At 40.0% G+C, this 23,261-nt stretch overlaps 1 protein-coding gene across 3 annotated transcripts in view; it reads left to right on the forward strand.

Annotated features, from left to right (window-relative positions):
• Positions 1–838: 838 nt before the first annotated feature.
• Positions 839–23,261, forward strand: part of PRLR (prolactin receptor) — a 142,892-nt gene continuing 120,469 nt past the window's right edge. For all 3 annotated transcript variants that reach the window (XM_073237250.1, XM_017674212.3, XM_017674213.3), the window contains exon 1: positions 839–1,527. The gene's annotated coding sequence lies outside the window, so the exon portion shown is untranslated. The remainder of the gene's footprint in view (positions 1,528–23,261) is intronic.

The raw sequence follows: 23,261 nt of genomic DNA on the forward strand, positions 1-23,261 counted from the left end.
AACTCCAAAAAATTAAGTGATCCTTTGCTTTGCAAAGGTCATATAGAAATATTCTGCCATGGAAGATCCATGTCACCCAGTGGTTTTGAAAATAAATAGGGTTTGCATACCTTTGAGGCCATCCATGAGCAAATGTAAATATGCTTGGATGATCACAGGAAGCACATGAAGATTGTGCCTGAAAGACACCCCTTCCCTCAGCTAAGAGAAGCAGATGGAGGTGCCAGTTTACTTGTACAAGGTACTGCTACTGAACAGGAAGCATCAGGTGATTATGCCTATGTAGGTCCTCTGGGCTTCGAGTCAAAAAAGCACCCTGGGATTATCAGTGTTTTCCTGAGGCCTGGCAAGTGGCTGCTGCTGAATGGCATTTGCCAATTACTCCAGAGTGGCAATCAAGCAAAAGGGGAAAGTCCAACAGTCCAATAACTATTTTATTTTTGAAACCCAATTGCCTTTGTTTAAAATTCTCCTCGGCAACCCTCTGGGTTATGAAACTGTCAGCTGCAATATTAATTAATAGCATTGAACAGACACACTAGAACTTACTAATCGTGTATAACTTTGCATCAGGCATCTGCCACTTCTTGTTTCAGTAAAATTTTTGCAAGAGAAAAGGTGGCAGTTTATGGGTGGTGTTACTACCCAAAAAGGTCAGAACCATGTACAGCTCTACTAGAAAACATAAATTCTACCTTTGTGGAAAACAACAAAGTGTGGATTACTTAGGCATCACCTCAGTGTCACACTCATCTGGCAAAAAATAAACACAGCACCTGGGAAGTTTGGGTTTTTGAGTATCAAAAAAGAAAGCAAAACTTGCCTGAGTCCTTGACTGTTTATTTTCTTTCTGACACTTCCTGCTCCTGGGATTCAAATCCCTGGAGCCCCCATCAAATACTGTCAAGCTTCCGTTCAAAGTTAGTCAGAATTAAGGAAAGAAATTGGACCCGGTGACACTCCACATCTGGGCTGCCAGGAGCAATACCATCTTTGAGGTCATTCAGTTTATTGACATTTTTATTATTATTATTGTTTTGTCTATTTTCTGCTACAGTCCCAGAGGAAGATGTGTGGCCCCGAACGTGCCAACCTGATCTGGGAGAAGCAACTAATCCCCATGTCTTTGCTGCGCCCGGCTCTGCACCGACCTCAGCTCACCTTGTAAAGTAGCAGGCTCTGGGCGTTTTGCATGCTGTGGAGAATCACTGTTTTGCCTTCAGCAAGGAACGTAAATGTTGCAACACTGACTCCTCCTCTAATGAAGAAAGAGTGAACAAGTGCACAGAGTGAGGCTGCTGCTCCAGAACCAGGCGGCTGGGGACGGCTGAGCCGGGCTGAAATCCCAAGACGCCTGTCGCCGGGGCTGGGCTTCCTCCGCCCCCTCCGCATTCGTCTTACTCGCTCCGCTCCCTCTTTCTGGATTTTACCGGCTGTGCGTGGAACTGCTTTACACACCATGGAGCTCCACGTCCCTTTGCAGGAAGTGCTCTCGGACTGATGCGCTGATCGTCGCTCACGGCACAAGTGAGTAGCCCCGGCAACTTGAGCCAGCCGCTAGCGGAGCGGCGCCGCGGCCGTGAGTTCGAGGTCGCTACGGGGCGGGAGCGGGGGTGCGGGAAAGTGACAGAAGCCCGCTGAGCAGGGCGGAGGGAGCGGGGCGGCCCGTCTGCAGCGGGATCACTGTCACAGGAACTGAAGATACTATACACTACGCGCTGTCCCACTCCCCCAGAATTTACAACTGCACACGCTAGTCTTTTTAAAAGGCAACTTCAGATGCACCATGAGAATGAATGAGTTTCGGCTTGGTGGTGGGATTCTCAGAATGCAAAATTTACATCAGATCGCAGAGAAAAAAATAGCGGGAAGGGCCTCAGACGGGTGTCGGTGGTGACGGAGGATTGAGGATTTTCCTACCCATCGCAGCAGCCTCCCGGGTATCCGGTGCGGAAAGTTTAGTGGTACCGGTGCCGACCCGAAAGGCGTGGCTCCCCGCATAAGGCAGTGAGGTAATGGCAGGTAAGCAGCCCCCTGGCTGTAACCCCTAACCCGGAGCAGGAGGGAGGCGGTTGACCTCAGCAGAGGCTTGCCAGCCCGGGAGGCAGCTGGAAGGAGAGTCCGCTGGTGGTTAGAGGAGGAGAGAGGAGCCGATGGTGGGAAGGCCGGCGAACTCAGGGAATTGCGGAGCCAGCGCGCTGTGGGCAAGAGCGCAAGCGCTGGATCTCTAGCCCTCTGAGTAGGAAAATACCATTTTAGTGACCTCTACCTGTATCCTGGAGAAGCAGCCCACGTTGCCCTAATAACAGCAGTTTAGAATTTTCTAGGATTGAACTTGAAAATGCTTGCAAAACGTTGTTATTCATCTGGAGGGATTCGTTTGTTTTCATTCATCAAGTTGGCTGACAAAGATTTCCCACCTGAGTCTCACGCTTCTTGGTCCATGGAGTGTTGCTAATCCTAGCCTTGGCTCTGGCTGTGCAAACTTGAGCAAGACATGTTTCCTCCCTGTGCCTCAGTTTCCTTTGCAACATTTAGGGATATTAATTATTCCATGTATATACCATTCATTATATGTGTGCATATGGGTGCCCGTGTGTATACACACACTATAATATATACATATGTATACACACACTCGTTTATGTGTGTGTGTGTGTATATGTAAATATAGTAAAGTGCTGAATAGTGCAAGTGAAAATTTTAACTTTAGTTGTTCTTAAAAACTGGGGATCTTAGGTCCTTTTGAGAATTAGCTATGAATCCTCTCCAAAGGGAGAAAAAATATTCTTGGAAAACATACGTAAAGTTTTGCAAGCAATCCCTGAGGGTTTGTGGAACCTCCTGAAGACCCTGCCTGAACCCCAGGCATGTTGCCTTCCTTCTGAGGACTTTATCAAAACCACACGGCCACACCTCCTCCACTGGCAGCTAGGCCGGCTGCACATGTAACCTGCAGCCTTTGCCAGAGTCTGGATCAGCCAGGCTGCTGAAGGAGAAAGCCCTGCCCTCGGGAGTGAGCTCCCGGGACACTGTTTCCCAAAAGCATCACCAGTCTCTGCCTCCTGGGAAAACCCCACCTTACAAACTCTTTTAATCACTTTCCTAAGGTGATGGTCCTCACCCCTAGACTTTTCAGTCCTACAAACAGAGCTGGAGAGCCACCTGTCTGTTTCAAAGAGAGCTCTTCAGTCACCTAGCTGGATGTCAGACAAAGGCTCTCTTGGGAAACAAAGTGCTGTTTGCTCCCCAATATAGTGGGAATAGTAATGTGTTCTTTCGGACCTCTGCACTTTTCCTTTAAGGCACTAGAGACTCATGCCTTGTCTGACCTGAGTCTTCCAACTGGTAATGCCAGCAAGGTGTAGCAGGGGACACATGGAGCTTTGAAGCCCATTGGACTGGGCTTCAAATCTTGACTCCCACACATAAGCAAGTCACTGAACTTCTCTGAGCCTCACTTTTCCTGTCTGTAAAATGGGGGACAGTACTGCCTTTCTTGCACAGTTGTTAGGGGAGTAGAAAATGAAAAATGGAAATGTCTGGTCTATAGTCAATAAACTGTTATTATTAATGTTAATTTAAGGTTTTAAGTAAGTGTTAAATGATCTCATGTTTTTTAAGAGGAGCTTACTCTCTCCTGTGGGCCTTATGTCAGCAAAAGAATGAGTAAAATCAGCTCTGGTCTCATTATTCTCAAAGATGAATGGTTCATAATACAAAGCCAGCTTTACTGCTTCACCAGCAAATAAAATGTGTCCAGACTGGCGTGGGTTCTCAACTCTTTCTCTCGCTTGGCCCATTGTCTTGAATACAAAGCATAGGACTGTGCCTGTCACCACAGACCTCATAGCATGGAAACTGGAAGGGTCTCATGGCTAGATCCATCACCAGGTAACACCGGAAACTCTCTTTGTAAAAAAAGATATGTCCCCACTGTCATCATTCACAAGTGGCACAGACTTAGCCAGTTTAGCTTCCCTTCCTTGGTCTTTCTCTGTTTGTCCCTCTCTTTCTCTGCAGTCCTGAACCCTTTGTTGTGAGAAGTTGGATGGTGCATGAATGTAGGAAAGAAATACCAGAACCTTGAAAGGAAATTCAATACTCTCAAAGTAGCCATTCCCAAGATGACCTGTATATTTTGGCAAGGCATTCTTGTATGCAAAGATGACAATATCGATACCTACTATTCACTGAACCACCAAGCTGTGTTAAACATTTTTCTACCTTACCTCAAGTCTGGAGGGTACAAGTTATCATTTAAAACTTTACAGACTAAAAAAATAATAAGAATAAGGATTTACATTATTTGCCCAGTCTCCAGAGCTGGTAAAAGGCAGAACCAGGATCCAAGTCCAGGTCTGTCTGACTGCCACTTTCACTCCTTTTCCACTGCAGAGTGCTGCCAAACTCCTTGATTATCAGAAAGTTGCATCATGCCAACTGGGTCTCAACCCAGTTCTTCTAAAAGGCAGGAATAACCAAATCTTCTGGATGATTTAAGTGGTGTGAACATATACTTTGCATGTAATATATATTAACAGGCAACAACAATGAGAATGTTCTCAAACTTGTGGAGAATAATTTTCACAACCCTTCCCAAGTCCAGCTATTAGACTCAAGTTAGGCAATAGCAGACCTCAGCAGGTGAAGCTGACTCTTGGCCACTAACTGAGAGAATCTTTTAGGTTAAAAAAAGCTCTGGAATTTCCTTCTCTACCACCTTTAGAATCAAGACATAATTTACATTTACCTCCCTGTGTGAACATTCATTCATTTATTCATTCACTCCACAAATACTTGCTAAGCTCTGAATCAGACAAATAAGGTCATCTACAGAGCGTATATGCTAGAGAGAGTAACAGGTAACGGACAGGTCAGCAAATACATAAATAAGGTCATTTCGGATATTGACAAATGATATGAAGAATGTGAAGAGAGGCTAGGCGCTGGAGTAACAGGACTTGTGGGCAACTTTAAACAGGGCAGCCAGAGAAGATTTCCACCTGAAAATCACTCGTTAATTAAATATGCATACTGAGAGGGAGCCAGCCCTGTGAAGGTCTGGGGAAAGGGCTGCCTTGCAGAAGAAACCTTAAGGGAAAGATCCAGAAATGGACTGAGTGAAGCAGTAGAGCCTGAAATACGAGATGGCCTCTTAGAAAACCAGATGGGTTATATAAAGAGGGAATTGTTGTTTGAATGCCTATTATACTATTCTAGGCTGGGCTGTGCACTTTGTCTATCTTATTTAATCTTCCCAGCAATCTGGTGAGACAGCTAGTTTTATCTTGATTTGATTTGATAAAGAGAGTGAGGCTCTTAGAGGGTGAGGAGTTCACCCAAGCCCACAAAGCTAGTATTTGATCCCATAGTCTGATTTGCTCCAAAGCCCAAAATTTTTGCTCACACAGCATGTGACCTTTGAGATAATCTCTTCTAGAGCTAGCAGAAGCAAAACCTCAAAACTGTATTAAATACATAAATGCTGCCAATGATTTCTATCTGATGTCCCACACTCTAGTTAGTGTGTCTAAACCTGCACTGTGCAATACAGGAGCCCTAGCCACATTAGTTATTTGGTACCTGGAATGCGACTGGACCAAACTGAGGTGTGTTTTAAGTGATACACCCTAGATTTCAAAGACCTAGTAAAAAAAAATAATTTCATGAATTTTTATATTGCTCTATGTTAGAATGATATTTTGGTTGTGTTGCTTTGGATGAAATATATCACTAAAATTAATTTCATCCATTTTCTTTAAACTTTCTTAATGTGGTTAAGTTTAAGAGAAAATTTAAAATCACATACATGAGTCACATTGTATTTCCCTTTAACAACACTGGTGTAGACTAGCTTGACAAAGGCGACAGGGAATTTTCTCCTTTATTCTTAACATAACTTTTCCTCTACCCGTGGCTCAGACGCCTTTTCAAGTCAGTCCCCAAATTCAGTTATTTGGTGAAGCAGTAAAAAAGAAAAGAGGTCCCTCTGTGTCCTCCGCCACACTCATTCTTCCTCTGTGATGTGACATCATGTCACCCTTGGATTTGATGAAATAGACTCGGGTTACTTCGATCACCAGGATACATCCCCTCACTCAGGCAAGATTCCAACATTCTATGACCAAAGGATCATTTTGAACCTGGATTTAGTTTTACCTTGAAATCAATCCCAGGCCATCTTTGTCATTTGCCACTTCATAAAATCAGACTAAGAGACAGACAGGACTTCCTGTTTGCCTGCAGAGCTCATTAAATAAGCCATCTCATTGTGGGAATAAATGTTTCTCCCGCTCTGTCCTTTCATTTAAAGCAGCATGAACAAGATGCAGTCCCAGTTTCCAGAAGGACTGTTCCACAGGCTTCACAGGGCCATTTTGGTTTCTTCTGTCTGAAAGCTAAAGTGGCCTCGACTGTGTCACTGAAGTAAAGATACGATTTGTTCCCACAGTCCCATTCATTCCAAAGGGAAGACCAAACAGATTCTGGTGGTGGTGGAGGACGCCTCTGGACTGGGATGTGTCAGAGGCTTACATTCTATTTGTCTGCTGGTTGACACATTACCTTCCTCCTCCTCCAGCAGTCTCGCAGTGAGTTCAGAGCTGATGAGACAATGCCACATGAAATGTCACTGGAGAAAAGTGCTGTACAAGTGTTCGTCATGGTGAGCATTGAAAGTCTGAGGCCTGTTTGCTCCTGTAGACATTTGCCTGCAGGGAAGAGTTTTCTTTCTAGAACTTGAGCAAAGCACCATACATGATGCTTTTGACATATACAAATAGCATTTGTGAATGCTTTCCATGTGAAGTCTAGATCTGGGGGTAAATGGCAGTGAAAAGCACACTCGAGTGAATTTTAGTGTATCTACACCAACAGTACCACATTTTTTCAGCATCTTCTAGGCCAAGAGTCTGTGCCAGACTCCTTGGGGAAAACAGAAGATGAAAACAGGGTTCTTGCTCTAGAGGAGCATATTGTCTAGGTGGGAAGATGGGCATAAGCATAAAACCCCAGGAACAATGTCAGGGAACGTTCTCTGAAGTATTACATGAATGATGCAATTAGAGTTCGGGGTTCCAGACGGCAGCACGCCCACCCACACGCCCTAAGTACAATGAGAAAGACAAGGCGAGAGGTCAGCACTGCAGGATGGAGAAGTTAGACTAAAGGCAAATGGAGACAAAAAAGACAAAAGAGCATCCCAAGAGAAATGCACAAGCAGCAGGCAACGGCGATGTGCACAGGCATTTGCCGGTGGGAAACATGAAAAACTGGCACCAGGGAAGCTTTCAACACATACTGATACCTCAATTCCATCTCCAGAGTTTTCATTTAACCAGTTTAGGTATGGGGCCTGTTGTAGTTGTTGTTTTTAATTCCCCAGAATATCCTCTCATGAATATTCTTCACCAGAGCTGAAAGTCACTGAGCAAAAACACAAGTTTTCATGTCATAATCATTGGAAATACAATTAGAAGAGTAATATTTCAAAGGGGAGTAAATGCACAAGCAAGATATGTGGTCTTTACTTTGTGGAAATTTTATATACGTGCCTACTTCTACATAGTCTTTTTAATTCACAGATAATTGTTGTTCATAGTGATTTCATTGACTTGAATGGTGTGGCCAAAAGGTGTAACCAGTTACCCACTCCTGTACTCTGTGTGCTTTGCGGTGCCCTGTAGTCAACTAGCTCAGTGTGGGGAAACTTGTCTCTCATGCTTGCTTGTCATGCATGCTTGCTAGGCTTTTGTAATCATTGCGAAGGGTTTTATTATCATGCTCATTAGGGCTCACCCTTGCTATTTTATGACAATCTGTAACCTACCCTTACCACTCCAACTTCACAGATTGGGAAATGAAGCTGAATTACTTGCCCTGGGCCTTGAGGCTGACTAGCAACAGAGATGAAATTAGAATTCTCAGCCACTGAATCCCCCATATCTTACTGGACTCCCAAAGTGAGTTGGCCCAGTCTCATGATGGTGTTAGAATCCTCTGTCCCAAGCAATGTTATTTCTTCAATGAATGGATTCGTGCTACAAATCAGTAGGCAAAAGATGACTCACTGTCCACACTGCAGCCCTGTAATTATGTCAGCAGCCTATCTCAGCCCCAGCTCTCCCTGCCATCTTGTAGTCTCCACTGCAGTGAAATCTTGGCCATGCATATTACATCACTTACAGGACTCCACTCTCACCTCTGGGAAGTGAAGTCTCCTTAGCCCCAGAGCTTTTGGACTGTTCTGATTTCTCTTCTTTGAAGCTCCTGTTTGTTGAAAGGTTATTAATTTTTGTTAGACATCTGAGAGAAGAGTAAAAAGCCCACCAATTTTTACAACTGCATTTATAAGGAACTCCTTATATGTCTTGGGAATTCGTGGTTTTGTTGCCAATTATAAAGCCAGGAGATCTTTATGAAGAGTAGTGGGGAAAAGCTGGAATCACGGCACTATAGTTTCTTTAGAACAAGAAGACAGGTCAACTTTGTGCCATCCCAAAATGATAATTTTCTTTTTCTCTGTTTCCAAATCCATTACTGATTTAATAACAATTTCCAATATCTTTAGCTATAGCAAAAAGCAAGTCTCTAAAACAGTGGTCCTCAGTACTGACCACATAGGAAAATTATCCCAGGAGCCTTAAAAAATACAGATGCCCAGACCCCACTCATAGACCCATAGAACCAATATTCTGGGAATGGATCCTAGATAGCTGTATTTATTTACAGTTTTCCAGGTGATCATAATGTGCATCAGTAAGAGCTCATCTTACTGCTCAGTGAAGGGCCAAGTCTTAACTGCATATTTCTGTTTCTCCTTTTGCCTTATTTTGGTCCATCCAAACTGTCTTTGGGAAACATGATTTCTAGCATAATATTAATTTTTCTGCCTATATAAACTAACTAGGTACTCAGCATAGCCTGGTGACTAAAATTTATGTACAGAAAATTTGGAAATTAGGTTGCCAGCAGCTTGACATAAATTATGAGATTGAAAGATAAAGGTTAAGCTTCCCTACCACCCATGTATTAGATTTCCCAATTGCTATGTTGATCTGTAGTTAACCAACACTTGGCTTGCCTATCTCAGCCATTTTAAAACCAATTAACTCCAATTCTATTCACACCCTTATTAAAAATATAATTACAGCAGTATTCTCCAGGGACTGTCCTTGGTTAGACTTTACCAAGGTGAATTGGCCAAGAGCTAACGAGGTTGTGTAAAACCCTCACAGCCCCAGGAAATCGTTTAGGTTGAAGAGGCTACCAGCATCCGACTGGGCCAGGAGAGTCATGAATTTTGGTTTGGAAAGAACCAAGTTAAGACCACCCCCAATAAAGAAGAACCCAGGATATGGAAAATGATTCTAAAATCAACCAAAGAATAATTATCCAGGGTCCTGCTAAAACTGAGACTCTCTAACCCTTCTCAGATGGTTGTATTAGTGGCACAAAACAACCAGATTGGGGTACTAGGTTTAGCAGAGAGAAGGGATGGGGAATGATGTACCATTGTACTTTTCTGGAGTGTTAAGATTATAGGATTAGCAGAAGATAAGAAATTGTTAAGGAGATTGCAGGGAGAAGGATGGATGAAGTCCTGCTGTTAGCCAAGCATCATAGACATCAGCAATTTTCATTCACTCAACTTTTATGGAAGGCCCACTATGTGCTGGGGCTGTACTGGAGTTGGAGAGATGAAGTTCCTGCTCTCGTGGGGGTTTATAGTCCAGTAAAATGAAACAGATATCCACATTAAGAAACATAAATATAATCAAATAAGAAAGGGCTATGAAAAAAAATAAAGTGAAATAAAGGGATTAGAGTCTAAGGAGGACTGTTTTAAATAGACTTATGAGAGCTGCTGTCTCGGAAAGGATAGCGTTTGAGCTAGCACACCAGTGTTACAGAGAAAGCCACAAGGAAATCAGGAAGAAAGAAGAACAGCAAGAGCAAATACTGGAGGTAAGAAAAGGTGTGACATGCCCAGGGAACAGAGAGGAGAGGAGACCAGTGGGTCTGGACCTTAGGGAGGAAAGACTGGAGCTGGAGCTGTTTTTCTAAGTAGCCCATAGGGTCCAAGGTCAGTGGAACAGAGTTAGATCTTAAGTGCTTTAAGAAAACCTTTGGGAGGTTTCAAGTAAGGAAGTAATGTGTTTTGCATTGTATTTTAGAGATCTCTCGGGCTTCTGTGTGGAGAATGGATTAGACTTGGAAGCAAAGGGAGAACTTGGGAGGCTGATCAGGAATACAGCCAGAGGTGAGGATCAGCCAAGCAGCGGCAGTGGGGTAGAAGTACTGGATTCAGGAGCAAATTTGGGGGCAGGACCAGTAAAGTGATGTCAGGCCTAGTCCTGCCTGAGATAATTACTACTGCTCTATCTTAACTCAGCCCACTGGTTTTGAACCAAAATGGAAATACATCTAGAACTATTTGGAAACATTAGGGATTTTGACCTTAACTTATTTAAGTAGGACAAAAAAAAATCCTATCCAAGGAGAAATTTCTGTTTACTACTTTTTACCCCCATCCATAAAAATTTCATCCTGTTTCAGAAAACCATTCTGATATCTTTGATGTTGTTTTTGATCATTGTGCTTTTCTTAAGTGCTAGAAATGTCACATTTACATTGCTAGTTTATCTCTTCTCTGAGTGTTTTGTCACTTTGGCTGTGTTGACTGAGTCCTTCATGCTGTCAGATGTTTACACATGGCTTTTTGAGTTGGTCACTGTCTCCATATAAATCATCACAGCAAGCATTAACATAACATCATACTAGCAAGCATTAAATGAGCACTTACTATAGGCAAGGCATAGTTTTAACAATTTTACATGTTTTAACTCATTTAATTCCCACCCACCCTCTGAGTGAGTACCCTTATTAGTATCATTTTACAAACAAAGAAACTGAGGCAAAAAAAAAATGAGGTTAAGTAATTTGCCAAGATCACACAGCTGATAAGTAGCAAAGCCAAGTTTTGAACTGAGGCTGTTTTCCAAGCTCCAGGTTGTTAGTCCCTAAGTGAGGTCACTTTTCATCTATCTCCTTTTCACTCCTACATATGAAGCTGCTACCTTCAGAATTAGACTTGTTTCTCCTGCAAAAACCGGAACCACTAGGAATCATTTCAACTGAGCAGGGCGTCCAGGAGTGGGACTGGAGAGGAAATGGCATCATTCAGAAGCTGGAAGATTCAGCCCCTCGCTGGGAGGACCTTGCATCTAAACCACCTGCCATCTGCCAAGGTGGGAGGGTAAACTTCTACCCAAGGAGCTGACTGGACAAAGCTGCCAACACCAAAGAACTCTTGCTGAAATGCCCCCTCTTTTCACCCTGTCTTTTGCCCACCACTCATAGTCCCTGTCTTATAATCACCTACTTGTCCTTTCTCAAAGCACTGAAGAAATCAAAAGTTACTTAATAAGCTCAGCAGCAAATTCTAGTTGCTCTCCATGGTTATCTGAGGCTGGCCTTTAGAGCCAGCCTCAAAACAAAAAAGAGTCATTAACTCATTTGTTATCACATTTTTTGCTTTAAAAATACAGAAGATTTTCTCCAGAATTTTAATATTAGAAGTGAAATAAGCCTGGGAACAATAGCTCATGCTGTCTTCTTTACCTTTCATGCATATATGCTTCCAGAAAATTCTCTCTCAAGTTAACTTGGTTTTCCAATAATCAGCATCAAAGTAACTGACCATCCCCCACTTCCTAACACAGTAATAATGATGAATTTAATGGAATTGAGGTTTATGCAAAGAAATTTACGAAGGTTTCTTTAATTCTATTAACAGATTTTTCATCAATGACTTATTTGTAGTGATTCATCTTTTGTGCTATAAGTTTTAACTTGTATATTTTAATTAAATGGAAGGCAAGGCTTTTTTTTGCTCCAATTGCCATAGGGTAACTTTCTGTAGAGATTGACATATATTCATTGAAGTATTGAGTTTATCTAATCAAATCATCAATCTCTTCATTCAACTGTTTGATTTTCAATAAAATTGTTATTTTGAAATGTTATATGATACATATCAGATATTTCCTATGGTTATATTAATTTGTAAATTCAAAACTACAAAAGTTATTATAACTATATAGTTATTAGACTGTAATCTTATTTATGTTAGGAAGATTTCAGGGAGAATCAATTAGTTAAAGTTTGAAAGCCATTTCAACCTCTAAATATCCTCCAAATAGCTCAGAATCTTACAAAAAGCTTAATTTTTATAAAGTCATCTTCAAATCAGTAAGGAAAATTCCTCCTTTTTCAGATGATTTTGATTAAATGTTCAGCAGAAAGTAAGGGTGAATATGTGCTGAATGAGGATGTGTCGTAAAAACAAGTCATTCAAAAATCAGAGCTACGTAATGAGAGCGATGTGATCAGACGGGTGACTTCATTGCCTCATTTGGGTTTGACTAAAATAAATTTTATTTTTCTTTTAGCACACTTTACTGATTTTACTTTTCAAAGGACACATCACTGAAGCTGTAACACTGTTCAGATCTGTAATTTTTAGATTTTTTTTTAATACATGGTTTAAAATTCAAGGTACAAAAGAGTATTCAATGAAAAATACATCTTTTCTCTCCTGCCCCACAGCCAACATTGCCCCAACAGGCAATCACTCACATTAGATTATTACCAAAATATCCCATGCCTTTACAAAAACATACTATGCATATGAATATGGGCTAGATGGCCTGTTTTGGGTATTTTGCATCTGAAATGCTGTCACTCTGGGAAGTGAGGGCCTACATTCTGACCTCCCAGTCTTGGCGCTGCCTTTCTAAACTAGTGTGTTATTCAGTGTGGCTATTAGAGGATAAACAGCAGTATTTTTGGAGAAGGTTTCATGTGCCAAGTATAGAGGAGGAGATGAAATTCCATGAGCACACACCTCTGGGTATCGCTGGGCATATTCTTTCAGTGGTGGCATTGTTATGTTGTTAAATGTCAGGGTGAGAGTCCTGGGGTCTAGTCTGCTTGGGCTCAGTCTTCTACAGGGACCTAAGGATGTTGGGCTTCACTGAGGCCCCCAAACATACCTACTTCCAGGCTTCTGGAGGCATAAACTCCTCCCTGTGATCACCGAGCCTTGGTGCCATCATGGATCTCAGAAGTTTCTCAGCAGGAAAGGATTGCACGGGTCAGGTGTCCAGAAGGATGTGTGGGGTTCAAAAATTGGCCAATGGACCTAGTTAAGATTTGGGAGCAGTATGAGGAAAGGCAAAACCTGTGACCCCCAAGGAGAGTTTTAGAATGCACCCATTCTGCCCATGGCCTTGCCCTGTCACCTTTATTTATCACCTTGTGTTAGGGAGTCATCTGCTTATTACTGATAATACAGGTCTGTGCTAAGCTACCTGAGGACAGGCCCATGACTGATTCACCTTTGTAAACCCTGCCTCAGAGCCTAACATTGTCTTTCAAATTACAATATTTAGTTAAGTGGATTAAACCTATAAGAAATGAATGTTTCAAATCATCATAGATTACAGATGGTTGGAGACCAAATCCTTGTCAGTGCAAATACATTCTAATTAAATCAGTGTTTTGTAATTACCAAAAAATTCTTGTATGGGCCACTCAGATGAACCATTTCCCTTCCTTCTTGCGTTTTACCAGCAGACCTTATAAAAGAATTTACCTTCTCTGCATTCAGAAACAGCCTATTTCTTTTTTTCTGCTGAATCCGCTTCAAGGCTGTGCCACTGAGATGTGTGACCTGTGCAAGGTTTGCTAAACTTCTCTTGAGCCTCAGTCTCTTTATTTGTAAAAATGGTGATGATAATGCCTACAGAACAGTTTCAAGGCTGGAGGAAGATAATGGATGAGAAGCACCTCATCTATAGTTGGCCCTCAAAATGAGCTTGCTCCCTTCTCCTGTGACCTCATGTATTCAGATGGTGGGACTGTGTGTCGCACACAGAACAAATAGGAACAAATAGAAATGGTTGCTTGATTTGGTGCTTTGTACACCCAGCCATAAATGGCAAACTTTCGAGACCATCATTCTTGCCAAACACTTACCTGGAAAGCTTAAGTTCTAAGCCTTTGCCAAATCTGCTTGAGGAGGAAAACTCCTCAAGAGAGATGAAGGCAGGAGGTTGGCTGAATATACCTCCTCCGTGTGTCCTGACTTTGATGCCAGCAGGCACTAGAGCCGCTTGGCAGTGTGCAATTCTGAGAAATGAGGAGAGAGCTGTCCTTCCTCTAGCAAAGCCAAAAGCTCAGAAATATATCAGCGCCATCAGCAAGCACGGTGGGTACAGCTGGACATCACATCACTGGTGAGAGCACTGTTGTCTGTGTGGGCTGCTCAGCCTGTCTGACGGGCCTCACACTGCACAAAGGCCTGAGTCGCCGGCCGGGCTCTGTAGGAACTGGGCGCCAGGCACCAAGGATTGAAAACCAGCCTAACAAAGCATGACTGTTTCCACCTGTGAGAGATGAAGCGATAGGGGGGCTGTGACTCACTTACCCACCTGGAAGACCAAACAATTACAAAAGCCAAGGGCCTGGCTTCCTGCGGCCACACAGAGGGGGCCTCCGACGCAGGTGGCTGTGTGCCACGGGTCCTGGTAACTGCACCAGAAGGAGCTGTCAGGTTTAGACACCTGTTATTATTCACTGTTTCATTTTGGTTCTTTCCATTTGTTTCTACTTCCTTAAACGTAATTGGGATTATTGGTATAAAAAGGAAACGTTCGTTTGTGAACAAATTATGTAGTAAGAATACAGTACTGAAAATCTACTAAAGAGATGAAAATTGGTATAGGAATAGCAGTGACATGGGCTTCAAATATCCTGTATTGTACCATTAAGGTGACAACCATTAATGTGTGAGGAATACTTTGAAGTCTAAGGCATGATCAAAGTGTAATAGCTTACAACAGAAAACACATGTTTCTTAGGGAAATCTTCAGTTGGAACATAAACAATGCTTACGAATTCTTACCAAAGTTGTCAAGAGACTGAGTATGTAAGAACTTGGCAAAGACATGTTCTACTGTAAAACAACTTCTCCCCACAGTGGTATTTCACAGAGTCCTCCTTTACAAAGTGGCCAGCAATCGGGATCTTTTCACAGATGTTGCTTTGGAAGCAGACAATGAAATTCAGGCAGGACATCATTATTGTACGTGATAGGTGGCTCTGAATTATCCAAGCAGCCAGGGCATTATTCAGCGGTAAAGCATTAAGCTTCTCTGGAATCTTTCTTCTGTGTAAGTAGATGGCTGCTATGGAGAGTTCCTTTTTTGGGGGTGAATTTACCCAGCAGATGACAAATACTCAGTGGGAGTGGAGAATGACACCAATGATTGTTGATGACAGTTGAAACTGAAATTACATTCATGAACCTCATACTTGGACTTGGTGACTGAGTCAGAGCCCTGGACTTGAAATCATGATGTCTCAAAATGTAGATCTGCTCGCTAACTGCTGTGATCAATCATTTTCCCCTCCATTTTGATCAGCAATTTAAATTCTCTGTGGGATTCAATGTTCTAGAAAATAGGAAAGGATCTTAATAGTGTCAACCCCAAGATAGGCAACTCCCCGTGTTCTAACAGATACCAATATGTCAAATATGTACTAGGTTCAACTATGAACTCCACCTTTAACAATGGCCTCTATAATCTAAGAAATGTTTTGGAGGCATTTGTCCATGAGTGAAAATTTGTCCCAGAATATGTGTTTTCATTATGCAAAGCAGAAACCCAAAAAAAGCTTAAACAAGAAATAGTTTCTCCAAGTTGTTCTCTTAGGTAGGTGGTATAACTGCTGTGAATACTAGAGACATGTTGTATGTATACCAACTGATTTCATACCAGGAAACTGGGGATAAAAGGAAGTCACTATTTGCAAGACTCTGAATTTGGTTTCTTTGTGGGTAAAACACTGCTAATATATTTTGTATACAGGAGAGTGCAATATTTTGATCTAAAAATCAGAGCCTTAATCTTAATTCAAAACCTTGTCACATCTCTTCATACTTCTGAGTTTCACTTCCCAGCAATTCCATGATTCTTTGTAGATGGGGAGCCCAGAATTGAAGAGCATCTAAAATAGCTAAATATAGTCAGAAACCTATTTTCTAACTATCTTTCTAAAATTCAGGAAGCATCTTTAACTTGATTATCAAACCTCCAAAGATATGCTGATCAGATGACTGGTAAACATGCATTTTGGGGGACATTTCTTAAGATTATCAGAAATTGCTCTCCTAGCCAAACTGCTGCACCCATTTAGGGGTGTTACCTAGAACTTATTTCATCCTGCTTAAAGTAGACTTCAAATATGAATAACATTAGCATGTTCCTAATACGTCCTAGACTGGAATCAGCAAACTTTTTCGATAAAGAGCCAGAGAGAGTAAACACTAAGATTTGCAAACCAGACAGCCTTTGTCACAGTTATTCAACTCTTCTCTTGTCACACAAAAACAGCTGCAGCCAGTGCATAAATGAATGAGTGTGGTTATATTCCCCAAAACAGCCAACTGGCCAGATTTGGTGATCCCTGTTCCAGATTCTGTTAATGCCACAGTAACCATCTGCTTTTGTAACATAGTTTTAATTTATCTTAAATTCTGTTTAACCTATTTATATTTTAGTCAATGTATATAATACAATATGAATTGGTTGTCAGACCATACAGGCATTTATCTAAACATTGTTTGATCTATTGATGTTTAGACATTACTAATACTATATCATGAATCTGTTGTCATATCATATATGAATTTTTACAAATATTTACCAATATTTGTAGTCAATAACAAACACACCTGGAGGTAACAATTATCCTAACTATCTACTGGATAACTTATCAAATCCTCTCCCTGTTTCTTAACTCTCTGATGCAAAGGGTTTTACATAACTACAGTATTGGGAATAAGTCTGTCCTATCCCTATCTTTCTTGATATTAACCATCTCCTGAGATAGCATTTATCTCTGCAGACTGAATAGTTCTAATCTCCATGATTTGTCCTGAAATAGCCCCCTCTCCTTCATCTCCTTGATTATTTTATGCTTCCATCACTGAGTTTCTCTGGGCTTTGTGAGTCCTTGAAGTGTAGTGACTAGACTGGAACACAATGTGCCAGAGTGGTCACATCATCTTTTCCTAATGATGCCCAGTTGTACCTTTTGACTGCAGCAAGCAATAAACAAATTAAAAGTGTGAAAGTAGGGAAGACATTGAGAAAGCCCAGAGGATTTTTAGAAGAGCAAAATGGACTACATGAAAAGAAGATTCTTGCAAAACACTATGAGCTGGCTACTAATGCATTATATGATTCATTTAAATCTTAGTTGTGATCACAACTGTGCTTTCTGGGGTGCTGAAAAAGGTAAGAACAAAAGCATTATCTTGCTTTGCCTAGGAATGGTCCTGTACTAATTTAGAGTGAAAAGCTTGGCTAAGAGTTTGTCTGATGGACACCAACCATGCAGAGTTTACCACATGTTTCCTGTGGAATGAGAAATCTGGGACATGATTTAGTACAATGGGCTAAATAACTCTGGAATGAGCTCTGCTTGCTTCCCAGACAGGACACTACTAATCTAGGAAGATCTATCTTTGTATCAAATTCTCTCCTTTGCCCTCCCGGTCCTGTAGGCAAAGTTAATCTGAATTTAGTGAGATCAGTTATACAGGGACTGTGTTATCATTGAAAGTCCTGTGCAAAATTTCCAATTAAAATTTATCTTTATCGTCATTAGGAGTGATAGTGAAAAATTCATAAAACAAGCATTTGTAAAACCCCTTAGACACTGTGCTAGGTAATAGTGAAACAATGGTAGCAGAAGGATCTCTGCCCATACACAGCTTACAATATAATGAGAAAGAAGATGTCAAATTCAGGTACATTTGGAAGTATGATAAGGGCAACAAAGGAGAGGTGTATTATACTCTAAGACAGCAACCCTGAGAAAGTGGTGATTGACCTTAGATCAAAATGGGGAGGAAGAGTTTTGCTGGCAAAAGGAACAGCATGTGCAAAGGCACTGAGTCAGGAGACATTATGCCAGATGTAGGGGAACACAGGGCACCTGAACCAGGTTGAAACAAAATGTGAGAAAAAGCTGGGAATGAGCCCACACAGGATATCAAGAGGCATTAGAAAGCCTTTGAAAAAGAGATATCATGATCTGATTGGTATTTTTAAAAAGAACCACTCAGATTACTCTGTGGAGAATATTGTGAGAGGAGAGAGCAAAGGCCTATGGACCTACTCAGAGGTTAAAGCAGCTGGTAAGAAAGATGAGCAATAACAGTGACTTTCTGAGCATGATTTTCAAATTACCGGTGGGAAGGTGGCTCAAGCCCATGTACCATTGCAAAATTAAGATATTTACCTCCAGGAACTTGTGGAAATGAATGCCGTGCCACACAGCTTGATTGACACCCTGCAGTGTGTTTTAATGCTTCAGGATCTTAGGCACATACTCCAGATGATGCAAAGGAGATTTAATTAACCTCTGTTTAGGAACTCAACAGACATGCTATTTCTTAGTGTCTATTTGGTATTTCCATGCCCATGAATTATTTGCAGCAATAAGCCAACTGATTATTATTGTTATCCTCCAAGTCTGGCCAATTCTGAACAGTGGGTTCAAAGTACACTTTAAGGATTTGGTTTTTAATCTTCCCTCTTTTCTTGCCTACCTCTCAACACTCATTTTGGCCCAGAAGAACCTATTTTTGATCAGTGGAGTCTAAGAAAGTTTGGTTTTATTTGTATTTTAAGGAGATGGAAGAAAGTGATTTTACATAAAAATACAAATTCTTGCTGTGCAGCATATTATAGATTCCTGAAGTTGATGAAAGGTTAAAGAAATGGATTTTTATATAAGCTTAAAGTTTTTGTAACTTCTTTCTGGCATTATAGAAAAGAATAAAGATGATAGATACAATGCATAAGTATCATCCAGAAAGAAAATCGCTATTTATATATGGTGAAATTTTTTTCTCTCATTTAGCAAATTAGGAGTACATTATGTATATATTTTTCAAAACCTCTTTTTTAAGCTTAATGTACATGATAGTCAATTATTAATGTTAACAGTTTCTGAAAACCTGATTTTTAAGCCATTATAACATTCTATCACTTGAGTGTGCTAAATTTGCCAATTAGATAATTCTAAAATAATATCAATTTTCATTTCCTTGATTACCAGATATAATTATTTTCTAATGCATTTAACACCCTTAAATTTCCTTCTTATATGGACTACTTTTTTATGTCAATAATCAAGATTTCTATTTGATTCTCGATATTTTCTTAATTTGAAATAATAAACCCTTTATACCTTAATGATGTTAATCTGTTCTCTATCATATTTGTTGTACTTATTAACCCCAATTTGAGTTTGTCTTTTAATTCTGTGTAAATTGTTTTTTGATAAGAAAATTTATAAATTTTTGTGGCATGAAGTCTACCAGTTTTTTTCCTCTGTGATTATTTTGTGTCCATTTACTCAACAAATACTGAGTGTTATGTGTTCAGGCACAAAGTAAGATACTCAGGGTAAAGGAGAAAATGGGACAGAGATGGTCTTGCTTTCTCAGAGCTTACAGTCCAATGAGGGAGACAGACAAACAAAACCCAGGCCAAACATATAGCACATTTTAACTATGTGAGAAGCACAGGGTAGGATGAGGCACCTAATCTGGACTTTGGCGGCTAAGAAAAGGCTTCTAGAAGGAAGCTAGTTCCCAGCTGAGAAAGAGACAAGGACTGTGAACAGGCGCGGAGAAAACAGAATACAAATATTCGTGTTTAGTGACCTAAATGCTAAGCGTGCCTTATGCCTGGAACATGGAGTGTGTGTGCGTGCCCCCCGGTGAGTGGCGTGATGGTCGCAGTGAGTGGGAAGACTGGCGCAGGAGTCCAGGACACAGGTGACGACAGGCAGGGACTGTGCCAAAGGGCTCCTCCCTTTTCGGGGGTTGAGCAATGCTTCAGCTATAAAGTTCTTATACGTATTATAATGCCTATTGCTGAATAATTCATTAGATTTTATTGTCATGTCAGTTCTTAGGCCAGCACCGTGCTACTTTTGCATTTTATGAAACATTTCAACCGGTAAGGAATGTATACGCTCATCACTTTACATTTTCAAAATTGATTTATCAACTCTTGCCAGTGAGTTCATCTAGGTAAACTCTGAAATGATTTTGAAAAGTTAGAAAAGTATATGTGTATGTGTAATATACATATGTGTGTTTCCATGTGTGCACATATATATGCATGTATGTATACACACACCCACAATCTCTCATTGGTAACTTGTTCAGGAATGTGTCAAGTTGTGGAAGAACTGACATTCTTTTGAATATTGAGTCAGCCCATCGAGAAGCATTGAATATCTCCCCACTTACATGAATTTTCTTTTGTATTTATTGTTAAAATGTTATGATTTTATTCACATAGGTCCTGCATATTTCTTGTTATGCCTATTCTTATGTATTTTATAATTTTATTTTTACATTGTGAATGGATCCTTTTTCCCTATCTTCTCTCTGTCATATTCCTGGACTATAGGAAAAATACAAATGTATGTATATTTTGTCTATTTAACTCATAATTATTGTAGAGTTTTTAGTTGATTATGAGTCTGCAATTATGATGTAAATACTGATTATTTTCTTCCTTCCAATAGTTTCATCTAATTTTTTATTTGATGTCTTACAGCAATGATAATAATTTTTTAAGTAATAAGGGTAACAGTGCATTTCCTGTCATAATTTGAAGAAGAATGCCTCTTGTTTCACATTTTTCAAAGTATGTTCTGTGAGAATTAATAAACATAGGAAATGCTACAAATGCATTCCTCTCACTCAGGCATTCATAATTCATATTAATATATTAAGAGTCAGAGGTTTTCAATAGAAAAAAACTAGTTACATTGAGTTTGACCCAACATTTCTAAAATGTGTTTGACCACAGAAGTCTTTTTCTCTCATTTGGAACTTTACACCAATTAAAACAGTCGAAATTATATTAATTTGATATTTTCATAATTTTTTATGCACCTTTGTCTTTTTTAACCTACCTTTTGCCATATGGACTATGGTTTAGTTTTTCTATTATTTTTTCCAATAATTTAAAAGATAGTCATCCTCTTTTCTATTTCTATTGCTCTTACGGTTTTCAAGAACACTTCTACCTATATTTTGTACTTACTAAACCCAAAGACATGACCATCCACTCTTCTAATCAAGTTCATAAAAAAATGGAATGTTTAAATAACTGTATCAAAGATGAGAAATTAATCCATTTTTACATCCTTTCAACCCTTTTCTCAGTATTTCTAAGAATAACAACATTTTTTATTCAGGTTTCTGTCAGTTAAATATTTTATATTACATGACTTTTCTTTCATTAGTTATTTTATCTGTTCAGCCATGTAATCATATTTACAGTGGATTCTTGGACACGTCTATGGTTATCTGGTTTCTGTGTCCATGGTTATTATCCCATAACACCGTAAATTTCATTTTTTAATCCTTTGATTAGTAACAATTTCTATTGGTCTTCAACCAAAAGAATGATTTGTCTGGGCATGGAATTCTTGTCTTACCATCTTTCTTGCCTTTTGCATTTTGGTCATGTGGTGGAAAAATCTGAGATGATCCATATTTTTATTATTTAGTAATATGTTTTTCTTCCCTGATTTTTATAGATTTTACCTCATGATTCAAATTTTTTTGTCATATTGCATCTAGGTGTGAACTCTTTTTACCAATTTTGCATAGTCCTTGCTGAATCATGTCAATTTCTAAAGTCAGATCTTCAGTTACCCTGGGAAGTTGTCCTTTTTAAAACTTTTTTGAATATTTATTTGGTTTTATTTTCTCTTTTAAAATGCATTTTTAAAATTTGAATGCTTTTTCTAGAGAAATAACTTACATCCAATGAAATGCAGAGACCCTAAGTGTATGGTTTGATTAGTTTTGCCAAACTCATATACCTGAGTAACCCAATTCCCTATCAAGATATTGAGCATTTCCATCATTCCAGAAAACCTGAAGTCCCTTTCCAAGCAATGTCAGAAGCAACCACTGACCTGATTTCTATCACCTTGGCTTAGTTTTTGCCTATTCTAAATCTTATATAAATGGAATCATACAATGTGATGGATGAGACTTCTTTCATTCTTGGTCATGTTTCTTGAGCTTTGTCCATGTTGTTGCTTGTAGCATTTCACGTATTGCTGAGTAGTATTCTGTTATATGAAATACTACTATTTTTTAAATTTTCTTTGTTGGACATGTGTTCCAGGATACCTGGGCTCTTATGAATAAAGCTGCTATTAATATTCTTTTTGGGTTTATTACAGTCATATTTTCCATTTCTTTTGGATAATTACATAGAGGTGGGATTTTGAGGTCAAAGGGTAGGAATTTATTTAACTGTTAAGAAGCTGCCAACAGTTTTCCAAAGTGGTTGTGCCATTTTGTAACTCTACCAGCAGTTGAGTTTTGGTTGGTCTGCACCCCTGGTAACATTCAGTGCTGTCCCTCTTTCATTTTAGCCTTTTTAGTGGGTGTGTAGTGCAGTCTCATTGAGATCACTGGTCTCCTTTTTATGAATACAAATTAATGCTACTTTGATTCTTGTCTCCATTTTGTGCATCAGCAATTTCTTGTCTCATGTTTATTCCTTTTAAGAAGTACAATGCAGGGCTTCTATATTTTAGGGAGTGTCTGATTCTGTTTCCTATAGTGTCTATTTTACCTCCTTCTGCCTTCAGTGGACATATTAATACTATTATTAATACTATTCATTTTTCTTTTTCCTGCAATCCTCCTTACCACATCCAGCCTTTTATTTCATAATGGCTACCTGCCCATTTTCATAGTGTCTTTTTCGTACATCAGTTGAAGATAAGAAACAGTCTTCTGTTTATCTCACATTGTGTAATGTGCAATGTGTTCTTGGACCTGCTCAATATGTACCAGGCTTTAAGTTTTCTGGTTCACTGCTGGAGGGCAGAATGACATGTCCTAGTTCAATCTAACAAGAACACCGCAGATGTAGCTTTGTGTATTAAGATAGAATCTTCTCTTCCCCCACCACCTATTATTCCACATTCAAAACAGAGACACAAAAATTCATCATCTTTGGGATGCCCTCTGCCAGGACCCTTCCTGTGGTCTTTCCTTGTTGGATATGTGTTCCAGGATTCCATGTGCTATGACCTGGTCTTGTAACATTCAACTTCACTGTTTTCTG

Source organism: Manis javanica, chromosome 1 (genome assembly GCF_040802235.1).
Source record: "Manis javanica isolate MJ-LG chromosome 1, MJ_LKY, whole genome shotgun sequence".
In the NCBI taxonomy this organism is placed as follows: Eukaryota; Metazoa; Chordata; class Mammalia; order Pholidota; family Manidae; genus Manis; species Manis javanica.